This window comes from Artibeus jamaicensis, unplaced genomic scaffold (assembly GCF_021234435.1).
Source record: "Artibeus jamaicensis isolate MK-2021 breed Jamaican fruit bat unplaced genomic scaffold, CSHL_Jam_final scaffold_916, whole genome shotgun sequence".
NCBI lineage: Eukaryota > Metazoa > Chordata > Mammalia > Chiroptera > Phyllostomidae > Artibeus > Artibeus jamaicensis.
In genome coordinates, this window is record NW_026522059.1 from 4805232 (window position 1) to 4812730 (window position 7499).

Sequence of the window (7499 nt, forward strand, 5' to 3'; positions counted from 1 at the left end):
TGAAGCAAGCAGACTGCGAAAGCCAGAGTGAGGGTGAAAGGAAGGTTAAGAAGCATCTTCTCCAGTTATCCCTCCAAACACCCAAGTTCCCCTAATGTCAGGAGACCCCCAAAAGCAGAGACCGAGTGATCCGTTTATGCCCCTTGGTGGGTGGAGGCCAGAGCAGCAGCCATGGCAAACGGAGTCTGACCTGTGACACCCCGTCCGTCGGTGCCATCCCTGTGGGCGGCAGGGCAGGGCCTCTGCCACCCGCAGCAGGGACCCACACAGATGAGGTCATGGGGGTGCTCCAGGAACCATGACAAGCTGTACCATGAGTCCTTGACGACACCCCCACCCTCCTGCGTAGCCACAAGGCTGGATGCAGAAGCCGCCTCTTACTCGGCCGCAGACCCATGGCACCATCGTGGACACTGGCGCGCTATAGAGATGAATCGAAGACGAGCTAGGAAGCCACTCGAGGTCTCGATGAGGACGTGGTTGGCACCCTGCCACACAGCCGCACGATGCAATGAAAAGTGCACACTGATGTGAAGCGGTGCCCGCAGAGCGCAGCTAAGGAGAGAGAGCAGCATCCCGTTGAAACGTGCCTTTTACGTACGTGCACATTCACGGCCGTACCTGCACAGGCACATTCCTACAGGCAGGTGGATTTTACTTCTGGATGCTGACGTTACAGGCGATTGATGCCTCCCCTTGCTTACCTTTTGCTCTAAGTGTCCTGTAATGAACACAAATGACTCCCGTAATAAGAAAAACAATGAAGGGCATTTTTAAAACAAACAAATGGATGTGTGAAATCAGCAGGCTCAGTTCAATTTGAAATAATAAGAGCTGTCACTCAGGAGTGATTCCTACATGCTTCCCAGCGGGCAAAGGGCTCCCAGCAGCTTTGCTTCGGCTCACAACTGCCTCATGAGAAGGGTATGGCTGAGCCAGGGTCGGAGCTCAAAGAGAGAGCCCAGCGGAGCTGAAGTGGCCAGCCCAAGGCCACACACAGCTGGTGACTAATGTGGGGAGTCCCATCAGCCCTGGCTGATAATGTCTCTTCTCTCGACTGCTTCCTGCTACTGCCTGGTGAAAAGGGGATGCTTTTGTCACAGTCCATTTGCCGATTGGGCTGCTGTGACAACTACCACAGCCCGTGTGGCCAATCAACAATGGAACTGCATTTCTCATGGTGCCGAAGGCAAGAAGGCCACAATCAAGGTGCAGGTAGGTTGGGTGTCTCGTGGGGGAGGACCTGCTGCCTGGCTGACAGACAGTCCTTTTCTAACTTTGTCCTCACACAGTAGGAGGGGCGAGGGAGCTTTCTGGGGTCTCTCTTCTAAGGGCACTAACCCCATTCGGGAGGGCTCCACCCTCTGACCTAACCACATCCCAAAGGCCACCACCCCCAGTCCTATCATATTGGGAAATTAGTTTCATCCCAGCAACTTGGGGGCACACATATAACTCCAGCTTTGTCATGCTGCCTGAAGGCCTCCGAGTACCCCTTAAGCTTGTGGTTAGACTGGGGGGATGATCCAGCAACCGCCTTCTCCTTACAGCAAATGCGGCCCTGGAGGCTGCCGGAGGCCAGCCCGGTCTGAGCTGCTGGTGTGCCGATACTCTCGCATCCCAGGGTGGCGCCGCCCCCATAGCACAGGCACGAGTCCCGGCATCTGGCATATGAGAAAGGTGAGCCACAGAGGGGTCACCCATTGTCCTGGGCTGAACGGTGTCCGCCGAAATTCCTGCCCAGCCAGAATGTCAGAAAGTGACTTTATTTGGAAATAGGGTGTTTGTCCATGTAATTGGTTGTGATGGGGTTATCCTGGATTAGGGGCAAGCACTAGGTCCGATGGCCATGTGAAGACACGGGGACACACACAGGGAGGAGGTCGGTGTGAGGTGCACCCAGACATCGGGGGTGGGTGCCTCTTTAAGCCGCAGAACGCCACGGTGGTCGGCATCCGTGAAAAGGTGGGTGAGGCAGGAAGGAACCTTCCTGGAACTTCAGAGACGCCCTGGTTTCAGACTCCTGGCCGAGGTGCGAGACTGGACGTTTCTGTTGTTTAAGCCACCAGTGCGAAGCACTTTCTTGCGGCAGCCTCGGAACAGTGCTGCACCCACATTGCCCAGAGTCACACGCCTCGGGGGCCACAAAGCAGGGATTGACACCAGGTCATCCTGCTCGGCAGGGAGTCTCTTCAGCCATCACCTTTTGTCAGTACTGCATGCGTCGGTGGTGGGAATTAAAGAGAGTACAGCTCCCGGCCAGGGGCCTGCTACAGTGGAAGCACCCACAGGTGGTGACTACCGTTAGTCTTTAATGAGGTGGAAAGGCTCCTGGCCTCATTTTAAGGGAACACGAGCATGATTTAAAGTTGTGTATAGGGTTGGATCTCAACCAGGCCTCACAGGGTGTAGAAAACGGATTGAGAGTAAGCCCCCGAGGCTTGCCTGTGGGCCACGGGCTCCCCACGATCTCCTTTCCCCTCTTTATATCCTATTGTTCAATTTTTGTCTTCTCAGCTCAGTGAGAATGCAGGGCCTTTTGATGTGATTTGATGGCTCTTTCAGACTCCGAAAGTAATGTAAAAGCAAGTAACAAGCCCTCTGATGCAGCAACAACCGTGAATAATCGCCCACCCACCTGCTCGGCTGCACTGCCTGCTTTCCCTCTTCGATTGGAGCTAACGAGCAGGGAGGCCCTTCACTGCAGTGCAGGAGAGCCTGCAGCTCTGCCTGCTGGGCTGGGCTGCGCGGGCAGCGGCCCCACCCCGGGGGATTCTCTGTCACTGGTTCTCCAGGGACAGTGCCCACAGGGACAAGGGCCCCACTCCAGGGACCGAGGAAATCTTCCGCGTACTGGGAGCCGGCTGACACAGTGAGGGCCCCTCAGGGCCGTCAGCGCACCATCCCCCAGCCCACACTCGATCAGGACACCTCGGTTCCGTGCCAGGACCCACTGGGGAGTAACATCAGGGACAGACAGGCTCAAATCCCTGCCCTCCTGGAGCTTATATTCTTGTCATGGGGCCAGAAAACAAATGACGCAGTCGAGATTCTATAGAATAGCCATAAAAATGCAAGGAAGAACAAAGGCAGGTGTGGTGAGTTGAACAGTGCCCCCCCCCAAAGTTCACGCCCACCTGAGACCTCACCACGTGTGTGTTTTACACTTAGCGCATCTCAGCCTGGACCGGCCACGGTTCAGGTGTCAGCTGCCCCGGCGGTTGGACGGCGGTTCTGGAGTGTTGTACGAGTGCTTTCAGTCTACTTTGTCACAGCCTTGAGGTTCCGATTCAACTCGTGTAATTTATGGAATAGAGCTGCCAGGCAGCCTAATTAGCAAAGCGCATCCCAATTTCCAACCCTTCAGCCAGATCCAACTTACTGTCTGACGGGAAAGTCTGAGTGCGGTTTAAAATCCCCATAGATGTATTAATGCACAAGAACTGCTCAGCTTCTCGTTCCCGAAATCGAAGTCCAGGAAGGATGGACAATTGGGTACGTGGATGAGTCGACGGACGGGCGGAGGCAGAGAAGGTGAGTAGAGAGCAGATAGGTAGATGGGTGGGTGGATGATAGATAGGCAGATAGACGGGCAGAGAGACTCAAGACAAACAGACGACGCAGAGACAGCTGAGGATGCGTGACGTCTGGACAAAACGAGGGGCCTCTGCTTTGAGTGTTTCTCAGCAAAGCTCCTTTGCCTTTCAGTCCCCGAACTCCTCCGGGAGTTCGAGGGCCCAGAGGCTGGGTCCAGGACGAAGGGAAAGGACGGCTTTCTTCCGTGACTCGGGAACGAAAGCACAGTGCGGTTCCTCCCTCCGGATGCTCCGTCAGTCGGTGCGTGGGGTTTTCTCTCTGTACCTGGTACCTTGTAGACAAAGATGGCCACTGTGTGTGCCCTGCAGGCAGAACCTCAGTGACAAGCGTAGGAAGAAGAGGACGGAGCAGAGTCACCTGGTCAAGGTTTTGCTCCTCTACCCGGGAACGAGGCCCCTCCTGGTTCCCCTGCCAGCATCCGGTTGGTTATAGCCATGTGACTTAGACACTCCTAGCTTCTCGGGAAGCTGAGAAGTAAAACAGTGAACTTCCAGCCTCTGCAAGAGAAGGCAGGTGAGAAGGTGGCAGGGGTGCTGGCGTGTGTGAGCCCGTCTGCAGTGCCTGCCAGGCATGCGTTCCGCAGGCAGGGCTGACGGACCCCTGGGAGCTCCCGGGGGAGAGAGGTACAAAGAGCCCGGATACAAGACACCAAGGCACGGCTAGAGATGGGGAGGGCAGAGCAAACATGGGCCCAGAGGAGTGGCAAGCAGGGGCTGGGGTGGGACCAGGCAGAGCTCAGCCCTCTGAACAGGGCTGGTGGCGGTGTGAGCACCCCGCCAAGCCCCTCCAGCCCAAGGCAGCCCGGACCCAGGGGGCCAAGCCTGAAACAGGAAGGGCTCCCGAGGCAGGGACCACCGTGCAGCCTTGAGAGCAGTTCCATTGTATGTCTCGTTAGAAGTAGAAAACAGCCTTCATGAAACATTTTTTAAAATACTGGAAGAAAACAAACACAGTAACGACAATCCCTTTGTCTTCAGTGCTGATATTTTAGTGACTTTCCATCCACTTTTTATTTTTTCTGATAAAACAGACTGTTTCCAGTGGTCAGAAGCTGGTGTGTCTGGGGTCCCAGGGGTGGAGGTTGCCCCAAGCCCACCTGGTTCCACAGTGTCGGGGCCCCGCCTCCCTTTTCTCTCTCAGCATCGCCAAGCACTGTCTCACCTCCTTCTCAGATGTGCGCTTTCCAAGGTGCGCCCTGTCCGTGCATCTGCAACCCCAGATGAAGAGACCTCAGTGGAAGGGTCTTTGCACAAATCTCTCATCGGCCTGCATGGGACACACCCTTCAGGGTGAGCTACACAAGATCATTGACCAGTGAGACACTGTGGCTGTCCGTCTCTTTTCAAGATTACAGTTCAACTGAATATATAGTGACGTGTCTCGGGTGAATGAATGAGTCTCTGAGGGAGTTTGGTTCATCTACCATCTGACTTCACCCTCTGCATCCACCCTGCGTGAACTCAAGACGGAGGATGACATTATGTGCCTTTTACAGATGGGAAACCTGAGCCCAGAGAACTGAAGTGACTAGACCCGGAGGTTTCTGAATCCTGTGTCTGGGTTCAGCCAGTCTTCACCAAAATTAATTAACACAGGAGGAACTTGGAACAGAACTTGGCGTGGAACAGCATCAGGTAAGAACACACATCGGTCATTGTTAAGTTCACTATTCTTATCTGGGGTAACAGCTGCCACTCACTTCTGATCCACCGGGTTAGGCTGTGTGGCATCTCTGTGAAGTCTCATAGTTGCCAGGTGGACTTTAGGTGCCGTGATGGGGGGAGGCGGTTCTCGTGCAGAAGGCTGGCGTCCCAGCCCCAGAGCTCACCTTGCCTGTTTAATGCTCCCTTCAGAAGCCAACGAGCTTCACACTAAGCGATCACGCACTCCTTTCGGCAAAGGTCTAGACACGTGGACACCCACTGATAGAATTCAATCTTCAAGCCACCGAGAGTTTTTTTAAAAGGAAGCTTTATTTTCTAAAACCATAAGCAAGACATGTTCATTGCAGAATTTTTGGAAGATCCATTAAATTTGGAAAGGGAAATAAATATCTTATAGAACTGTGCCTCCCGGAGACGACCACTGTGACATTTTATTTGATCTCCTTAATGTTTATCTTGTTTTTTCCTATGCTATGTCAATGCTTTTTAATTTTCTCTCCCTTAAATTCTTTCAGGAGTGAATCAAACCTTTACTGCCTCATATAAATATTTTCCAGCTCTCTTGAAATGTGTCATTGTTCAGTCTTGTAAGACACTAAGCATATCCAGGAAGCATCTTGTGACACATTTGCATGGAAAACTCCAGAATTTTCAAGGCACTTTTAAAACTGTGCAAGGCTGAGTATTATTTCATAGGGCATTAAGGCTTGAAATGTAAACTTTTCACAGTTTCCCCCCTTATTTAATTAGAAGTTCCAACAAGCAGACCTTGAGTGATGGATCCGGGCATGGACACCGGCCGGCAGACCCAGCATGGCCCGTCCTGACTTTGCCTGCTGAGCTCACGGTGCACAGGGGTGTCGGAGCTGGAACTAAGTGTGGGAACAAGTCATCTCTGGTGCGGTGCGGGGGAGACGAGGTCCTGGGCGGCATGTGCACAGGCGGCCCCAACACTTACCTCAGCCTTCTGTAATTCCTGGTTCGCACATCTGTTCCTCGCATTAGACACAGGTCTTCAGAGCAGGAACCCTATCTTGGTGGTCACAGGACCCCAGGGCTCATGTGATGTCGGCCACAGGGAAGCTGCTCCAGCAGCGTTTGCTGAACTCGACTCGGGCTGGGGGGGTCTCATCAGGCGGAGGATGACCCTAGGGGACTCAGGAGGTGGCTCGGTCAGAAGACCTGATTTATGCCACCGCCGTTCATTTCCTGCAGGTGACTGACCCCTGAGTTTCAGTTCCCTCTTCCTTCCATGGGCCCACAGTGCCCCGTTCTCTGGCTGTGGTGGGAGTGACGGAGGAGAGTCCGCATCCATGTTCCCTGCATAGAGCTGGGTGCACACCGTAGCAGTGGCTCAGAGTGATCGGCTGGACAGCGGGCCCAGCCTCTCCTGAAAGGCCAGAGCAGAGAAGGGTCTTGTCAACCCTCCTGCAAATGGATAACCCTAGAGACTCAGAGCCCCAAGTCAGGAGACAGAAAGCTCTTCGACCTTGAGGTAATCAGAGAGCTGCAGCCTCCTGGTCTCCTCACTCCACTCCCTCCTGCATGAGGTCCGCCTCCTGGTGGTCCAGATGCACCAGGGCCAAGAGCCTTTGGAAGCAAGAAGCCTCCTTAGCGAAGCCCACAAGGCCTTTGTGAACCAGCCTGGCCCCTGCCATCCCCTGAGCATTCAGTCCTGCACGCCGAGAGCTCACAGCTCTCTGAAGGCAGGAGTTCCTCCCCTGGGGGTTTTCTCTGCCTGAGGTGTCCCTGTGCACTGTCCAGCCCGGAGAACTGGACTAGCATGAGAGGGTCACTCCCCTTCAAAGGCTACGCAGTGGTCCCTGCTGCCCACCCTACGGTGCCTTCCAGACTCTGTTCAGATGGCTCAATTCTACAGAGCTTTTCGGCGGCACCACCACCACCCCGACTACCCACCCAAAGTAGACTCTGTCAGGTCTTCACAATGGTCTGTCTGTCCTAGGCACAAAGCTTGCATGACCTTGCCGTTACTGGGCCAATGCTGGTGTGCATGCCTGCCTCACCCCTCGGGCTGCGAGCTCACCGGGGCGAGGATGGAGGGTTACCCCCCTTCTCATCCTCTGCCCTGCTTATGGCTCGGCTCGCAGCAGGAGCTCAGAACCAGCAGAGAGCGCCAGCAGCGGGCAGGGTGTGAGTCCCCGAACAGGCTTTCTCGGACGCAGGTCTGCAGCATGAATTTATGCCCTGGTTCTCCCAGCACGGGCACTGGAATTTTTA

At 54.6% G+C, this 7499-nt stretch overlaps 1 long non-coding RNA gene across 2 annotated transcripts; it reads left to right on the forward strand.

Moving 5' to 3' along the window:
• Positions 1-278: 278 nt before the first annotated feature.
• Positions 279-6234, forward strand: LOC119064631 (uncharacterized). 2 transcript variants are annotated; one of them, XR_008390745.1, is made up of 4 exons: positions 279-1215; positions 1551-1680; positions 2518-5231; positions 5777-6234. It is a non-coding gene; the product is annotated as an uncharacterized LOC119064631 (long non-coding RNA). The 2 variants fall into 2 exon arrangements; XR_005085446.2 differs by lacking the exon at positions 5777-6234 and having other exon boundaries at positions 2518-5752.
• Positions 6235-7499: the final 1265 nt, after the last annotated feature.